The 19,326-nt window shown below is 37.5% G+C and overlaps 1 long non-coding RNA gene across 1 annotated transcript in view; it reads left to right on the plus strand.

Annotated features, from left to right (window-relative positions):
- The window catches only part of LOC109367228, a 35,597-nt gene extending 16,603 nt beyond the window's left edge, over nucleotides 1-18,994 (plus strand). Inside the window, exons 2-3 of the long non-coding RNA XR_004159745.1 lie at nucleotides 11,209-11,262; nucleotides 18,941-18,994. This is a non-coding gene — a long non-coding RNA (uncharacterized LOC109367228). The remainder of the gene's footprint in view (nucleotides 1-11,208; nucleotides 11,263-18,940) is intronic.
- Nucleotides 18,995-19,326: the final 332 nt, after the last annotated feature.

A 19,326-nucleotide genomic window follows, 5' to 3' on the forward strand; every position in this document is an offset into this window, starting at 1 on the left:
CTGGTCCAAAATACTGGTACCTGTACGTTTCAGATCTTAGGTAACTGTTCTTGCAAATAAAGCAGTTTTTAGCTGGCTAGTTTCAGTGGTCTCTTTAATCATACAGTTTACCTTCTGAATGGATATACTTTCACTCTGTTAAAAATCATGTAAATGTAAGCAATTTTGTTGAGTACTTAGCTAAGATCCTTCCTTTTCACCTCAATTTTTATTTTGCTTCTCAACAGAAGATGGTCCTGTAGTTTCATTGCAAAGATGGCTGAGTCTTAGAAGCTTTAGTAAATATGAGTCTTACATTCATAGTAGCTGTTACGGTTAGTTACCTTGCTAAGGAGGATTGTGAAGTGAGAGCTGAATGTAAATGATATGCGTAGAGAAAAACAGCTTGTTTTCTTACTAGAATACACATCTTTAAAATTGACATGCTTTCATGGGTTCAGATGGAAAATGAGGCAAAAAGTACTTGGAAGGCCCTAAGAATCATACTATCAAAGTTTAGTAATCAGTGTTAGTTCAAAATAGAAAAAATAGATTTGTTATGTGCCCACGTAAATATAACCTTACAATGTAGCAAGGGAGTTAGAAATCACAAGTATGTACAAGATCTGCAATTGTAAATTTTAAGTTACATTTTACAAATCTACCAAAAAAGGAGGCAAGGCAATTGTGTTCATGACTTCCAACATTATTTAACATATTCAGTGTAATTTACAAGCAAGCACAACTGCTCTTCTTTACACCTGAATCCTTCTTAGCTTTAAACATGACATTCTTCTAAAACAGTGCTGGAATTAGATTGCTCAGAGCTGGACATCATGTCGTTGAAATATAAGCTTTCTGGAAGTTATTCAAGAGACGGTCACTCCATTTCTTTAGCTGTATTTTTCACTTCATCTACAGTGAATGCTCAAAATTACTTACACTCAGACACTTATCTTCATCTGGTAGTTCTTCAGTTGCTCATATAACAGATGGGTCTTTGAAGGACACTAAGGGGCTACTAGATTGGCTAGACTGAAAGCAAGCAGATACAGCTGGTTGTAAACCAGACTGAGTATGTGGTGACAGCTGTGAGTAAAACAGGAAAAACATGATGCTTATGGATCCTGTTGAATCTAAATTTGAATTTGTTATGTCCTGTGGTTGAGGAGGGATATGTACGTGGAGCTTGTGGTGTTGTGAAGTGATAGAGTAAGATTTTCAGAGTGTTTTGCAATCCCTTTATGTAGATAGCAGTGATGTCAGAGGCTGACTTGTGTTAATGCTTTTGTAAATCCTGCTCTAGTTCTAAGTGTTCTAAGGATAAACTGCAGATCTGTTGCTGATTTGATCTTCTGGACTTGACTCCTGAGATGCTCTTCACTGGGTGGTGCTTGACTAGTTGACTTGCTGTACTGAGTAGTGTTCTTGTCTTGCATTTTTCAAGCAGCCTGAAATAACTGATGCGTGCTCTCTCTACGTGTGTGTGTATATAATTTTGCATCTGGTTTTTACACTTCATTTTCCATTTTCTGCACCATTAGCCTTTGCAACTCTTAAAGTAGTACAAACTTCATCTCCATGGAAGACTACTTAAAACATTGGGATTTAAATCTAAAAGGAGATGTATTCTTCAGAGGCTACAGTATGCACTGGATAACTATCAGTTATAAAGAAAAAATGCTGGAATGACTGAAGTCTCATGCCCAATAACTTCCTTTCTTCCAACAAAAACTATCTTTGAGAATTATAGAGCAAAAACTTGCTCTATGTAAAATTTAAGAGAATCTATGATTCAGTGTTTGAGTGTGCATATTAAATTTATTTTCTGCTGTTATTGAGTAGCATGCATGCTAATGTTAAAGTTAACTTTTTGTTGTCTTTTCTCTGGCTGAATTCTGAATATCTATTGAAAATTTTAGCCCAAGTTTAAGGCTGACTTAGATGTCTCATTTCAGTACACAAAGACAAGACTTCATATAGTAAAGAAGAGTAGTAGAATGTATCAGTCTTCTTTTCAGCTGTATATTTTATCAGATTTTCAACTAGAATCCATTGAACTGAAGTATTTAGAAAATGTATGAGAATGATGTTTTCTGTATACTAGTTGATAGAATTCATTATATTTCTATAGGAAGGGAAAGAAAGAAACAGATGTTGTTGCTTTTGTAAGTATGAATATATTGCCCTTGTTTGTGATTAGAAGAACTTTAGGTGACTGACATTAATGCAAGTTCAATATGGGCAAGACTGACTTTTTGGGTGATGTTGCATTTTAAATGTAGATTATGTTTTATACTCCATGTCCTCTTATTTGAAAAAGAAGCTATCAAATTATTAATATGAGACTGCTTCAGCAAGCCTATGAAATGTCTGTTCTTTCCCTCTTATGTTTACTACTCTGTAGTAAAAAATTTACCACAGTCCTTCAGTAACAAGAAGCTAGATATGACAAGTAGCACTGGTGTAGAAACTACACTGAGAAACTAATTAAAGTTTCATCAATGCCTATTGAAGGGAGAGTAATTCTAAAGGTCTGAAATATCAAAGGATGTAGAAAGTCTACTGGTTCTCAAAATCAATACAGTTCCCAGAAAACATTATTTTTCATTAGGTAAAACTTCTGTGCTACCATGAAAACCAAAGATACTGAAGAAATCTCACTGGAGATTTCTTGTTAGTCCTTGTTTACTTGCTCATATAAATGGTTAGGTACTTGGATTGCCAAATGCTAAGGTTAAATTTTCTTCAGAAAGGACTTGAGACATAAGCTTTCATGTATTTTGTTTGATAGTACATAGAACACTCAGCCAGTAAAGCTTTCTACAGACTAAATAGTCATTTTTTTTCTTACTGAAGAGTAAATGAAGTGCACGCATTTAGTGTTTAAGTGATTTTTGAAGCTAATAAGATGTAATCATCTGTGGAGATAATATATGAAGAGTATGTTGTCAAAGGAGAGATGAATGTGTGTTGTGTGGGAACTGACTCATGGCCTGAATCACTGATTGAGCACCTGGGGAAAAGGACTCAGTCAGCCCTGGGAGCATAGATGAGTACAAGTCACCTGTGTGACTGGAAGGGGTGGAGCCTGGCTGCACCTCTTAGACCTCATTTAAGGGCTGACTTCGTTCAAGGAAGGATCTCTTTCTGGAGATCCCTCTTTAGTGAAGCTTTTCCCCTGTGAACCTAGAATCTTCTGATACGTGTGAGCAATCTTCTTCCCTTTCTTTATAGCATCTTTCTATTGTGCCAGTGCTTCTGGCATCATGCCTCTGTTGTAACACCTTTAGCATTATATTGATCAAATTGCTGCAGCCATTAATAAATATGGAATATTTATTAAATATTGGATACTTCTCTGCTTGCAGCTAAATGTTTACAAAACTATCTCTGTACAAATACCTTCATTTGAGTCTACAGCTGAAACTGTTGATAAGTGTTAATAAGGAAACAGAAGTGAAGTAGTTTAAAATAATGAAAAGCAGCACTAATGCATTAACGGTGTGCATTCTTTCTGTTCTGATTGATGTTTTCAATTACTATGCTATAATTTTGCTGAGCTGAGCTCTCTTAGGCAGAAATGGGTTTGGCTACAAATGTACTGAGGGCAAAGCATTGAGATTTTCGTTCTGTATTCTTGAAATCTGAGCACTCCAAGCTGAATATTGTTGACAGGCATTGCCTGTAGGGTTATACAGCGTGTCTGCCTTGTTCAGTGCTCTGTGTACATGGATATCCAGGAGCTTGGATAAGAACTTTTTGGTGCATCTTGTTTGGAAGGCCTTTTATTTCAGTTGTTTTATTGCTTGCCAGAGTACAATAAAATGCCCGTTGAATCAAACTTTGTGAAGACAGAATCAAGGTACCTGTTATTAGCTGTGTTATTTGCTTACACATCCTGCCTTTGGGTGCATTTAACTTGAGGCTAGGGAGAACTTCAGGCCTGTGCAGGAGCAAAGCATTAAGCCTCAGGATTTGGTCTCAGGGCATTTAAATGCTCAGTCAGAGAGGAGACATGGTGCAATTAAGCATTTTACTTATTGTTATAACACAATTATCCTTTACTAGCTCCTGGATTTATTATGTGCCTAAATTTGCTTGGGTAGCTTCTTCCTTTGATTAAATTCTCTGAACTTGAGGCTCTTTGAGAAGACAACTCATGGGCGTTGTTGGGACAAGCTTCTCTTCTGCCTTATGTGAGGCTTGCTACAGCATTCAGATAAGAACCCAGAAAAGCAGCATTAAATGATGTTTCTGGTATGTTTCACCCTTTTCTTCCAGCTCAATTCACTTTACTTTCTTTCTTTGTTTTTTAATCTAGATATCAGTTTTACACTGGTGTTTGTGTTCCTACTTTTTACTTGGAAGATGTTCCTGAGTATTTAATGGATCCATTTCTGTGCTGTATAAAAACCTGAACATACTGTGGTTAGCTATTTGGGCATAGTGGACTTCTAAAGATATGCAGTAAGTTTCTTTACAATTGTTACCTCAGTCCAAAGAGATTTTTCTTAAGGAGTGATGGTATGGGTATGGGTTGTTAACCCCTTTTCTTAGTTCACTGACTCAGTGCATTATTTGAAAACACACTGAGCAAAACTGAATTTCAGAGTATGTCCTTGTTATAGCTTGAATGATGGAAATATTAAGGTAAGGGAGTAGATTACTCAGTCTTTCTGCTGAATCAAGCAGATAAAAGAAGAACCAACCTAAAAAGCCTAAGGGAGTTATTTTCAGTTTCTATCTGCTTATATGCAGCTGGGACACTGTTAGCATTATCCAATTTAATGTTGTCATCAGACTGTATTGTTGTACTTAGGGCAGACAGGTGTAGTGGAAGTAACTAGTCTGTTCTGGTTATAAAACAAGTATTTTGGTATTTGCGTTTGTTTTTTTATAAAACTGGAATCCATCAGATTTTTCTCTTAATACCCACATAATCAATGAAACTTGATTGCAATTCAAACTTTTGCAGAGTACTCAGTTCAGTTGAAGTCTGCATTTATTGATTCAGGACACTGCCAAAGCTCTTACTGTAGGCTCTGCGAGCTACGAGTAGAGCTGAGAAGCAATATAACTAAAGTGGAAGACACTTGATTCCAAATCTTTGTTCCCTATTATGACTAACTAATCTAGATCAAATTAACTTTTGTCACATACAGAAAGCTTGGAATGATGTAATCTGAAGCTTTCTATTAATGGACCTATTGATTTTTGGAGCAGTTCGTAACTGCTCTTTGAATTTGTAGTCTCTTTGAGTTTGTTTTCACTTCTGATTTGTGAAGATAAATTAGTTTTTGCATTGTTCTGTTTACTCTATTGAGATTTAGACTGGGTCATAGCCTAAACCTGCAATCCTATATAGCAATTATCTTGCCAATTTGTCTTGCTAAATGCTATCTGTTCCATAGACTTCTGGATTTTGGGTGCATCTTCTCTAATGTGTATTTTCCAAGCTGTGTATTTTCCAGGATGCAGGGAATTGGTTTACTCTGCTAGCTTGTCCTTTTGAGGCGAAAAGCAGCTGTTAGCTAACCACAAAAGGCCATGAATGTGCAGTGGAGAAACAGCTTCAAATGTTAATAAATGAACTTATCCTGAGAGAAACTAACTCCTGAATCTAAGTCATATTAATGTATTTTTTTCCTGTATTAATAACTGAAAATTGCCACAAGGGTGCATGAGGTGTCTTCTAGTAATTGTATGTTTGTAGGTAATTGCAAAAATAAAAGCTTTGAGTGATCTAATGCGAAGCTGAGGTTAAAAGGCTGTCACTCCCTCTAATGCTTTCACTTCAGGGTGTTGAGGATCATGTGCAAGTGCAGAGACTGTCTTGGATCAGTGTGCCAGGGACAAGAGAACTGTTGGAGTCACCCACAGGCAGTGCTGGCAGTCTGTCAGGTGAATGTCAGGAGAGGGAGAGAATGGTGGAACTGGAACTTACTATGAGACCTATTTTCATTCTAATGAGAGTTTTTGACTTAAATTTCACAGTTCTTTCCCCACCACCACTATTTGTTGTGTTTCTTTATTTCCTTAATTTCTGTGACTTTTGGGTTTTCTTCATCCTTCCTAGCCCACTAATTTTACCACCTTAGTTCATTTCCAAATCCTGGCACTTGCTGGTTCTTTCTATGCTCTCTGGCTCACAAAAATGAGATAAGCTGTGGCATTGGAGTACTCCCACTGCAGACTCCCCAGATGCTTCATTATTTGCTTATAATACTGGCATGCCTGCAGGGCCTAATTGAAGAGGCTACAGAGAAGCAAGTTTGACAAGACAGAGGAAGGTGGTTGTCTTTTTTGCCTTTCCTATTTTCCTTTACTGTAGTATTGGCCACTGTAATGAGGGATCCCAGCTCGTCAGTGAGCCAACTAGATCTATAGAAGGCTTGTTTTTTTCAGTCCACTGCTAATAGCAGTGGGTCCTGTTGCACCAAGTAGATTTTAATCCAATCAGAGGTATTGGGAAGAAGCAATTAGGGGAGATTCAGGTTGGAAATCGGGAAACCTCTCCAAAAGAGTGGTGATGCAGTGGCATGGGCTGCCCAGGGAGGTGGTGGGGTCACAGTCCCTGGAGGTTTTCAAGAACTATGGAGATGTGGCACTGAGGGCATGGTTAGTGGACATGGGTTGGTGTTGAACTTAGTGATTTCAGATGTCTTTTCCAATTCTAATGATTCTATGATTAGATATCCTGTGGGAGAAAATGAACACCTGTAAGTAGAGAATGGGGACTTAATGCAGTAGAGTTTAGGGAGCCTTGAGGTAATGGCGAAGAGTACAGCAAGCAACTCAGCCAGCCTGGGCTGGAAAGACCAAAAGACTTCAAGTAGAAATGCTTAAGGAGATGGAACAGTAGGAAGAGCACAAAGGTGTGTTAGCAACTGAGGTAAAAAGACTTTCTGTTTACCACCCCGGGAAGGTATTTTCTCATTTTATTTTTTATTTTAATTCTGAGCCCTGACCCTTCTTGCTTCATGGATATGTTAATGAACTGCTTAATTAGAAAGTATTGATAGCATATGGTTCATCATTATATACAGTATACCAGGCTCTAATGCTAGTTAGTAGTATTTCGTACTTAAAGATTTCAGTTTCTCTCAAAATATTTAAGCCTGTTTTCAAAAGAATTACTTCTGAAGCTCTGTAATTCTGAGGAGTGCTTTTAAGTTTCACAGGCTGTTAAAAATAATGTCCTTACCTTGTTCTACCTCCTCTGTGCAATGCAAGCTGTAACCTCAGTAAGCTTTTTGTTTCCTCAATTGTAGCGCTAGAAAACAAATAGGGTTGTTGATGGGCTTTGCCTAAGGGCATTGTTCTTCAAAGAGTGGAAATGAAGATCAGCAGTCAGCTCACCCTATTGCCTGCTCAGAAAGAGATTATGTGAGGTCATAGAAACAGATATTTCAGATACACATCATTGTTTTCAATAGGCATTAGGTACCCCAAAGGGAAATAGTCGAGCAGTCTTCTGTACAAGTAGAGCTAGGGAACGGATGGAAGTCTTGTATGATGAAGGACTCTAGAATTTTAAAACAGGACTAGACGCATGAGAAGAAAGCTCTTTGTATTAAAGTTTCTGAAGAAATGTCACTGTAAGAAAATGAATGGGTTTTGTATAAAAATGTTTTCCTTTGGAATAGGAATTTAACAGGAATTTTGCATCAAACTGAATGTGGAACTGATTGGGGAATTAAATGGTAAACCATTCTCCTGATATACGCATTCTGGAAGTGAAGAGGTCAGGCAACTGATTCTGAGGAATATGCTGTTGGAAATCATGATTCTTACAATAATAAGATTGAGTTGTATTCAGAGCTCTCAGAGCTAAGCAATATTAAAGTAATCATAATTTGCCTTCATATGTTAGAAAATATATTCAATCTGGTACCAACTTGGGATGCTAGCATCATAGCATTTCCTTTTTCATGAGTCAAATTCCTGTAAGAGGTACAAGGGATGTACTGGGTGGAACACAAGAGCTTCCTTTCAGAAGATGTGGGGAGAGGAGAGTTTAAGTGGTAGCTATGCAGAAAGCAAGATTCTGGCTTATTAGTTCACATCTCAATCATCAAGTGGTTACTCCAGTGAGTACAGTCTATAGAAGTTGCTCTATCTTCTCTATGTGCTGGATGAAGATACATAGAATATTTATAGGTAAAAACATGCAGTGAACTAACAAGTGGGAGTATGGGATTTTTGAAGGTGGGGAAAACTGTAGAGGTGAATTGCATCCTCAAAATAACAGTCCCTATACTCTTGGTTCAAAAAATAAATAAATTGAACACTTCAAGGTCAAGTTGCCTAGGCTAAGTCACGGAAATTAAGTTAGGCTGGAAATACATTTCATCCTTTTGTTGTGAGAAGCTGTCAGGTGTTCTATGAATTTCTGGTACATGTTCTTGTGTTTAGCATTTAGGGAAGTAAAGGGAAAGAAAACCTATCAGCTAGCCTTGGACTAGTAAAAACAATTTATCCTTCTGGCCTGTTGTCTCTACTGCTAGGTGGAACTTACTTCCACAAAAATCCTTATGGACACTGGCTGAAAGTAGGAATTTTTTTCCAAACAAAGGACACTTTATCCATGTTGACGAGAAATGCCATTCAGTTGATTTGCTTAAAACTAAATATTGTATATGCTATCAATTAAAAGGAGAGACCCCTTTCAAATGTACTTGATTTAAACATGCTTCCTGAGATACATGGGGATTTGGGGAGTATTTAAATGGTTTCCCTTAAATATATGTTAAGTGGTGATCTTCCTAAAAAAGGATAAGTGCTCTGATGAAAGCTATAATTCTTCTAATGAGATGGATCTTAATTTGTGAGAATTTTAATAAGGCATTCTGCTGTGAATAGACTTGCTGCTAGTTGTTACTTTGCATCTCCGGATGAATGCATCAAAGGCAGTGTTTCATCACAGGGCTGTTTCCCAAGCTTTATTTTTGTGCACTCTTTGAAAAATCTGGATTACGTTCAGTGTTCTTGGAGCTTAGACTCTTTGCATTATATCTACTGGTAAAAAAAATTCTGGACTGAATGTCTTTTGGACTTTAGAGGTTGAAATGGAGAAGACCATTTCCTCAGCCTGTATTACACATTTAATGCAGGCTGTGTGTAGTAACTATATACAAGATAGGTAGTTGATCTGAAGTCTAAAAATAACGCTATGAATTCCTATATTTTTTCAGTGGCTACAGGGTACTACTTGCTTTTCCTCCTAATTTTATGCTGTTTTTTCTTAATTGCTAACTCTGAAAATGCAGAGAGTGGAACAAGAACTGATCTGTGAGTTTTAGAAATGTCTCAGAGTAAAACGCTGCTTTATAGTTGGGCAACCCAATAACTGGTGATGAGCTTTATGGCCATTGAAGAGAATTCCATTGCTTCATGTTCCCAGCTGTTAAATGCCATGTTGCAACTCGTGAGCAAATTGAAACTTCATACATAGTGCATAGCTATTTTTGTGTAATTATCATTCTGCACTTGAAATATGTCTTAAATTTATATATAGTGTGTGTACATTTGTTCTTGCTATGTGATTACTGTCTTGAAATCCTATAATCTGATAGAGCTTTGGGCAGTCTAATATAGTGGGATCCAAGGGTTGTGGGAGCAAGGCAGCTACTCTGGAATCTGGAAGATAATTGCAACAGTAAAGGAAAAATTAATGTTGAGGAACTTCATTGCATACAGAAAGTCTCAGTGGCTATGCAGAAGTGGACTACTTATAAATGATTTTTCCCTATTTGTTATAGATAAGTTGACACAAGGTTCCCTCTATGTTGGGTAAAGTTAAATCAGTTATTGCTGAAACCTTGCCTACATGGGGGATTCAGCTTCAGTGGCAGCTAATCTTTCAAGTCACCTGTTATTGCCAGTGTGTGTGAAACTCTACTGTGAACAAACAATAAGAATTTCCTTTTCCATGCTGATCAGTGTTCATGCATATTGTGGTGTGCAAATGAGTAGTTGCCCCATGTCCAGCCTCTCCAAGAAAAGGGTTGCTTAAAGAGTGCAAATGCTAGACATATTTAAAAAATGTTTAAATCAATTCTAGTTTCAGAGGCTAAGCTTGCCTTGAACTCCAAGCTTATAGGCTATGTCACTAGCAAATATGTTTTTATTATGTGAGCTATTAGATATGCCTTGCATTTTGTCTGGAGATAAAGCTGATGTGTGACTTGACTAGGGTTAATGATTATGGGAAAGAGCAACATATTTGTCAGCTCAGTTACTCATTCTTAATATAACACTCTATGTAAAAGATTTGAATGTTGCTTGAATGCCTTACTATGTACAAGTCCAAGCTGATAAGTGAGAGGGTAAGAAATGCTATACATTGTGCTGAAATGGTTGAGTGCTTCCTGTTCTTGTTGTGTTGTGCAGGAGTGCTTCACATTCTGAAAAGGAGATAAAATGAAGCCCTTGGTCACTGCATGTTAATTTCATGTCTGAAGCATTGATGGCTTGCTGGAACTTAATGGCCCTCCTGCAAACAAGTGAACTGAGTATGGGACTTAATTTGCAGCTGTCTTCCAGTTTGACAACTCGCTCAAGTGTTAGAGATGCTATGCTCTAAAGGGCTACTCTGCCTGGAGAACCTTACCTGTTACAGACTGCCAGATATTGGCCTTTGTCATGTATTTCTCTTACTCTTGGCTTTGACAAAATGCTTTTTTCTTTTCTTTTTTTTTCATGGAAAGGTGACATTTTGGTGTCAGTATGTAAAGCATCAGCAACATTTTGGGGACAATTTCATGCAGTCAGCATGAAATAAATCTGCAATTAAGCTTTGTGCTATCTCTTTTCCAAGTGATATCTTTCACTATCAAATATTGATAGAATCACAAAATAGTTTGATTTGGAAGGAACCTTTAAAGACCATCTCATTCAAGCCCACCTACTGTGGGCAGGCATGCCACTTACCAGGTTGCTCAAAGCCCTATCCAGCCTGGCTTTGAACACCTTAAGGGATGGGGCATCCACAGCTTCTCAGTGCAGGTTAAACAACATAAATCTAGGAAAGTATTTTTAGTCCATATCATCTAGCTGAGAGAACGAAGAGCTTAAAAGCAGCATACGTATCTTGATTTCAATATACTGTTTTATTTTACGGCAGTTGCTTGTTTAAATATTTAGAGATGTTCTGATAAATGAAAGATATTCCAACATGACTGTATTAGCCTGGACTGATGGATCTGCTGTCTTTTTATTTTGCAGGCAGTGCATTTCAGGACATCAGCCCATGTGAAGTCCTTACCTGCCCACAAACAGGTAAGCTGTCCTTCCCATGTGTGCGCTTTTTTCAAATGTGTCAGGCAAAATAGTGGCACCTATTTGCTGCTTGTTCTCTGGTAGCAAAAGAGGAAGAGAGAAGCACGGTGGATTAGGGATATGGAGTAGAATCCACCTGTGTAGAAATTTGGTTGTGGTTTGCAGTAGGCATTTAGTTGAAAGAAGCTTGAAATGTACTTGCAAGTAAAATCATTTATGCAGAGGCTTGCAAACAAGATTTCCTTGCTCTCAAGTTGTGTGGAAGCTTGCAAATTCATTTCCATGCAGTCTGTACACTCATCAAATAAGGTTATTGTTACAAAGGTCCCTAGACAACTTGAACTTACGAACTTTGGACTTACTGTGCAGGCCTAGGAGTTCAAATAGAAGGGGGAACATGTAGCTGGGGAGCCAGGAAGTCTGAAACATCTGAGTACTTCAGCCAATGAGGAAAAGAGGAATGGACAGCATGATTTGGATATTAAAATAAAATTCCAATACTTTGAGAGACCCAACAGTTGAATGTCCTATTGGACTCCCTTCTGTTGAATAATGAAAGCTAAAGACTATCCTCTGTCTCTTTGGGATAAAGAAAATTGAGCAAACTTATTTGAGCAAAAATTTTCCTAACAGGCATTTTGATGGTAATTCACCGTAGGCGTTGTGTTTCTGTCCAACTTCAGTTAGAAAGGTTTCTGAGCTATAAATTAGCACCTTATACAAAGAATTAGCACCCTATGGAAAGAAGTTTGTATCACTTCTGACTTTTTTTACTATTTTAAATGGGCTGGCTTATGTATCTATTTGATCTGAGGCTTAACCAGACACGGAATAAATACATAGTGGCTGCAAGATATTTTCTGTATCCTTAATTTAAAAAAGAATCAGATTTTAGAGAGTCAATCAGTTTGTGCAAATTGCCTATCAATTTGTAAAAGTCAGTGAGCATGCAGCTTGCTGCTGACTTGAAGTTATGAAGGTGCAGTTTTTGCTAATACTATTGGTATATTGTACTCATAGTTACTGCGGGGGAAAAAAACCTGTACTACTTATATAAATTAATGCTGGAGTCTTCTCCAAATAGAAGCCAACTGGAGGAGTAGCAACTACTTGTATTTCTGAAATTCTTTAGGTTATATCTTATAAACATATGTAGAGGTTAATTTTAAGAGGAGAAAATAAGGGAAGATCCCCAACAATTTGTTTGTCATGTGGGAATGATGGACACCACAGGAATCTAAGTATACATGCATGCCTGTATGTAAGGATTGTTCACTCTCCCACCCTCGTTTGAGTTACTAACTTCAGCTTTAGGGATCTTTTTTGCAAGAAAGCAATCTAAAAGTGTTATTTTCTTATAGAAACATCAGATAAGATACCTGGTAGTTATCTATTAATAGGGATAATTATGTTCTGTCTTCTCAACTTGCTCAGCCTTTCAGTAAAGTAGCAGTTTTACAATTACATAAATTCAAGTTTTATTACATTTCTTAACGATAAGGAACTTTTAAATCTCAATGACTGTGCACAGCAATGATGGCCAGAAGGAAAAGTAACTGAAGAGACCGTGAAGACAACTTGTGATCCTCCCCACCTTATGTATATTTGTTTAGAATGATGGTATATTTTACGTACATGTTGCCCTCACTGTTTGAGGATATGCCAGAATGCTGAAACAAAATCCAGTGATTCACTGGAGATAACCCTTTGGTTATCTCATGTCATAAAGCTTGGATAAAAAGAAGATAATGTTCCTAGAATTTGAAGCATTAAAAGGTGGCAGACATGCGCATGAAATTTTTTTTGCAGATTTGCTTTCAAATATGGAAAAAGTGAGGATTTCATACTTTTATTCCTCAGAATTGTGAGGACTAGACTTGTGAGGGTAAATCTGGCTGTTGTGAAGGTCGCAGCACAGTGATCTTTTGACACTTGAAAGTGGGAAACAGGACTTGAAGAGTGTAATTTATTTTATTTCTCAGTGCATCTGATCTAGTTTGAACAAACTTGTCTGAACAATTTAAGGGAAGTGAGAAGCTAGTCTGATTTATAGCTATTCTGCTTAAAAAGACTAAAGCATTGAATCAACCTGAACTATATTGTATCTGGGATATGACTCAAAGCCCCTAAGGTCAGGCAGTATCTTTGACCTCAAATGTTTATTTCGGATGCATCATCATGATTTTTTAATTTTCCAGTTAAGATTGGCTTTAGATGCTCAAAAGAGTAATTTCAGAATTAAGTGTTTTTCAGTGCTAATCACCTCTAATGAACAGTATCTTGGGGCTCAAGTCACTGATGGCCTGATTACAAAAACATCATTAAGTCTTAACTTATTAAAATTTAAAAGGATGTTTTACTTACAACCTTTGTAATAAACTATTTCAGTATTAAGTAAGGCCGGAATTGAGGATGTTTAACACTTCCTGAATCAAAGTAAAATTAATTCCTTGTCAGCTGAATGACTATTTGTTCATGTTAGGTACTATTCCCGCTTTTGTGTACTTCAGCTAATAAAGTTGACAGAATAGATTTCTGAATTGGTGATATTGTGCTTAAACTGACTATTCCCACTCTTAGCTGTTTCTACGTTTGAAAGCATAGTTGCTAGGGTGTTATATTCCAGCTGTTGTGCACTAACTGAATTTTCCATTTGCTGGAGGGAGCAAGAGCTGTGGTGCTATTGGTGCCCTGTGAAGTACTTGCTTTAAATTACTTAAATAATTATTCAACTCAAAATAGTGATTCTGGCTGTTCTGTTGGTCATATACTATGAAGAATCTCGGCCAGGAAGTGGAATGTAGATGAGAATTCTGATTTCCAAGGTCATATTTCTGAAGAACTGCTTATGGAAGATGTGGCAATTGCATATTTGATTCTGTTAGCTGAGATGTAGAGGTTATAATGCTGAATAGTGTTGTGGAAAATGATATCTTTCCTAGATATGACAAATTCCTCAGAACTGGCTTCCCCTCCCTGATTTGTCTTTTCTCCATTTCTTCATCCAACACTGAATCAGAATTTATTCAAAATTGGACCTAGATATCAACCTTTCAGTTGGGTAGCAATATTTGTGTCAGTCATTTGAGTAGACCACATATCCCCATATGAAACCAGTACCCAGGTTCTTGACTTCATGATAACTTAAGGTCCTTGGTGTTTTGTCCAGCTAATTGTTCTGCAGTATAAGTTGGACAAACAAGATCATTTAGAAGCAGTAGATATTATTTTATTAAAAACGGTGAAATGTGAGATAAAAATGTTGAGTGCTTCAAGATGAATAATAACCTAAGTTAGATCAAAGTTGAGGTGTGAAATGAGTTTCTAATTACAATGGCAGAGGAATGTTGAGGGAGGGGGCTATAAGCATACTCTTTTGAAATTGCTAAAAGAGTAATATAAGTTTACTGATGTAAAACCAGCTGATTTGTCTTGTTATTGTGATATGAGTGGCTTACATATTGTATGTATATACTATTATCCATTTATTGTTGAACTGAGATAGAAGTGACCAAACACAATTCAGGAAGTGCATTTATACAGGTTAGTATCTTAGCTGTGGCTTAGGATGTGAAAAGTCTTTACTGTTTTGATGTGTGCAGTGGAAACTTGAAGTTTCCAAACAGTGATTTTCTGCTGCTGCTATCTTAATTTCAGATCATCTTTGTAATGTGTTGTTTGAATGTGAGTGGAAGCTGTTATGAAATCATGAGTCATGGTGCCTAAAGGCAGTAGAAACACAGGTCTGAACTGGACAGGCTGTATCCAGAAACCTTAAGTGCAATTAGGAGATGACTAAGCTGGAGCATCTCAGGAGCAAATCAGTAAGCTGGGAAGCTTTGTCAGATGATACAGCCTGAGTTAGAAAAGTGTTGAGAGATCCCTCACGCTTGAGGTCTTGCTTTAATGGGACAAAATGTAGTTCTGTAAGCACAGCTTATTCTCTTTAGAATATGAATTCAAAGGCTGTGAATGCACATTGGAGGCAGTGTGTCCGCTTGTTGCACTTAAACTCTTTTCACAGCAGTTGTCAATTCTGTTTCCAACCAGAACTCTCTCTCAGGAAGAAGTAGCGGAGTGAAAAAGAGAAAGGGGAAGGGATGTGCTAGTATAAAATCTTCTATTTTATGGTGAGGCATGCAAATTTTGTGAATTTTGTACTTAACAATGTGTTCTGAGTATGGTATGTAAAATTCCTCTTTCACCCTTTTAATAAGATCTTTATGTATAGACATTGGTGGAAGGGGAGATAGGGATTGGCAGACATATTAAATCTGAATAGAAGCTGTTTTTCAAGCCCAGGGTTGATAGTGGTGCTTATAAAAGGCAAACTAATGTCAGAATGGAGCAGGCAGGAAAAGTGGATGTGGGAAAGGTATGAATTTGTGTTGGCATTTTTAGGACCAAAAATAATGTAGAAGTTCTAATACGATTACATCATGTACATATTTTTGCTTAAGCATATTTCCAGTGGAAGCAGCAAAGGACAAAAATACATTCACTTTGATCCCTATTTGAAAGAACTGATCATTTTTTCTGACAGATGTATAGAGCCACAGCACTGGCACGTGCAGGTTGGCTTGGGATGATAGCAAAAAGCAGTGATTTGTGTGTGCCTCTAAGGAACTTAAGTGGTTTGTCTCCCCTGACATGCACTTGTGTTGCTTATGCCCATATTTAATGTCATGTTTACTTCTATGGAGGTGAACCTTGGAGTACAGGAGTTCATCTTAGTGCTTTGTAGTTCAGTAAACAGAATCCCCAGAGGGCTGTCTGTGATGAACTGTGTTGTAATGTGTTATTTCCTGGGGACCAAGGAGAAGGGATGTGTTATCAATTCTTATTTCCACAAATCTAGTTTTCACTTTTGCTTTTTACCCTATGACATGCTATCTTCAATTTTAATAATACCAATAAGGCTAATTTCTGCTACTGATGATGACCAGTAAAATTGAACTTACAACATGATTACAGATAATACTTCATTTTCCTCTTAGATCAGTGTAGCCAGGAGGTATCATCTGTATCCTAGCACGTAGACTTGAAGATACTACAGTTTCCTAATGTGTAATGTATTTTCAGATTTCACACAGCTTTTGAGTGACTAATGATGATATAAAATGGAAAGGACTATCTTACACATAAGTAAAAGTATAAAAATTCCCAGGCTTCAGTGCTAAGATTAAAAAAAAAAAGGTACAACAATTGTTTCTGAAGTTTGTCCACTTTGTGGGGTAAAAATCTTGTTTTAAATATTGTTTTTAATGACAGCCATCTTGTAGGATAAAGCCATTCATAATTCTGAGTTATTCTGAACTTACAGTCTCCAGAATACATTTTGAGTTCATTATGATTAAGAAAATTGGAGGATGTACTTGATTTAAGAAAGTGTTTGGAGTTGGAGCAAAATTGTGCTGCAAGAAATGTTTAGAAGTCTATGGCAGGAGTATTACACAACATAAAGCCCTTGGCTTATTCTTTTTAGAAAGTTCTGGTACATGCTGCAGAGGCTTATTTTCTGTCATGAGACTGTAATTACCGTTTAATTCAGCCCTTGCATGTTTTGAAAATAAGCAGAGGGAAACCTTTTGTTTCCTATTCTTGTGACTTGAGTTCTTTAATAATCACCCTTTGTCAACACTGTTTTCATGAGAGTGCTTAAAATTCCTTTGAGATTGAAATTCTTCTTTCAACCTTAACCCTCTCTGCTCTGCAGTTAGGCTTTTCTGTAGCATATTCCAAACGGAAATTTGAGTCAAGTGTGTCAGACCTACTGCCACACCAAAGGCAGGGCTTGGTTCTTAGCTGCCTTTTGGTGGAGGCATGGATGAGAGGTGAGTTCTTTTGCAATGGGCTACAGGAGAGAGGAGGGGCCACCAGCACAGTTAGGACTTGATCCTATTTGAGCGCTCCGAGTCCTGATTGCTTTCCAAATATCTTGGATTTCTCAAAATACTTTATTTTGAGCCTGCTTTTGGTATAGCCATGTTCCAAGGGTTGCGATTCACCCCAGTTCCCACAGTGTGCTCAGAAACTACTACCATAGGATCAAGAAATTGAGGATCTATTTGCACAGGAGAGAGTTAGAAGGATAACTGCCCAGGAGAAGGAACTTCTCCAAGTATTAAATGCAGAAATATTTAGCTGATCAATATTTACTAGGCTTAGGTTTGTCTTTCACTCGAAGATATTGAGTGGTGTGATGTTTATCAACTGATCTAATTTAGTACTAAATAATAGGCATGTTGCCAGCTGCTTCCCTTCTCAAAGATTTTGTTAAAATAAAGAGAATATCCATTGGATTCATTTTCTTTGCTTGATTTACATTATGTGTAATGTTGAAGTTGGTGCCTGCACGAGGCCATTTTAATCTCCAAGAAAGTACTGTTCAACTGGAAAAGTGCTGAAACAGAACATGGATCCATTTGGAATGGATGTCATTGAGATGTTAAATTAAGCATTAATCCAGCTTTCTTTAGCTAACACTTCAGATCCTAGTCAATCTGTCTTAAAACTGTCGTAAAATCACATGCTGCCAAGTTTTTTTGTTACATTTCTGAATCAGCTGGTGGGATGCTACAAACCAAATGAGCCCTATTCCTAGAGACCTGTTATGTAGTTTTTTTACATAGGTCTATAAAAGAGATTGTATGAGCTTGCTTTTAAGCATTTTACCTTTTAAGACAAACAATTAAACTTTGAGTACAGCAGAAGTAACACAATCAGGATGAAACTTGAGATCTAGCTAGAATGTATCATCTTAAATATAACTGGTACATTTTAAGCAACTTTGCAGGGTCAGCAAAGAAATAAACATTTGTTTTACTCTAAGGTTACTTCCAAAAATACTGAAAGTGATATTTGTGTATCCTTTGACTTCCAAAACAATGGCACACAAAAAAAATAAAAATAAAAAAATAAAACCTGAAGGTTGCATTAGGAATAGTTACAGTGCAGGATTGCCTCTGATTGTCAAAAGGGTTGTCTAGTTTTCTGGAGTGTGGTCTGTAATTCAGACTTCTGAAGAAGCTTGAAGATCTGAGGTTTGCCAGTGTTCTATGATGTGCCACCTCCAATGTGAAAGTCTATTTTGCAGCACTCTGCTGGAGGCCCATAAACAAAGCAGATAGTCATACGGTTCAAATGTGATTAAGATGAATGCTCTGAAAACAAATACAGCTTAGGGAGATGCAGTGTTGGCCAAACTGGTTCCGCAGTTCCATGGGGTGTAAATGCTCGCAGCTCTGCAATCTAGGTGAAGTCTTCAGATGCAACTTCCATGGAACAGCACTTAGTGAAGGTTTTTCTGGTGGAGGAGTTGTGTTGGAATTCCCTAATCCTGTTGGAATTCCTTGTCTTTTCTATTCATATTTGAGTATTTGCTGGCTAGTAGCCCAAGGTCTTAGCACTCATGGTTAAGCTTCCCTTTTTCATCCTTAGTCTCTTTCAAAGCATACTGAAACTTATGTTAAGTGATAACCTTTGTAGGGGAACTGTTAGGTCATGGCTTGAACTGATGATGGATCACCTGGTGAAGGGGTTTGGCTGGCCTAGGGAATGTGAGCAAATAGTTTGCACCTGTGCTCCCCATGTGACCAGATGGGTTGGACCCAGTGTGGATCCACCCTGGGCTCATATAAGGGCCAGCCACTAAAGGGATGATTTCTCTTGGACTTAGGCTGCTTCCTGCAAAGGAGTGCTGCATAGCCAGAGAGCCCCTTCATTGGTTGGGTGAGTTCAACACCTCTTTCTGCATATGACTTTGACCTACCTGTGAATGCTTTGCCTGGTACTGCCAAGAATCTGTCAGAAGCAATTTTACATCTTCGTGAGCAGAACGCCTTTGAATGTTAGTCAGTCTTGAAGATACACTTGTTAGAACTGATAGTCCTCCTTCTTGTTGCTTTAAATTTTGTTTCAATTTTTAGTTTCTGTACAAACTCAAATCCATTCATCACTGGATCTGCAAGTAGCTTGTTTGACTATGGCTAAGTTCAGCAGACTCTTTGCCTCTGTGTTCTACTTCGTGTCTTTCAGGCTGATAGAGCACAGTAATAGCAAATA

This window comes from Meleagris gallopavo, chromosome 4 (genome assembly GCF_000146605.3).
Source record: "Meleagris gallopavo isolate NT-WF06-2002-E0010 breed Aviagen turkey brand Nicholas breeding stock chromosome 4, Turkey_5.1, whole genome shotgun sequence".
NCBI lineage: Eukaryota > Metazoa > Chordata > Aves > Galliformes > Phasianidae > Meleagris > Meleagris gallopavo.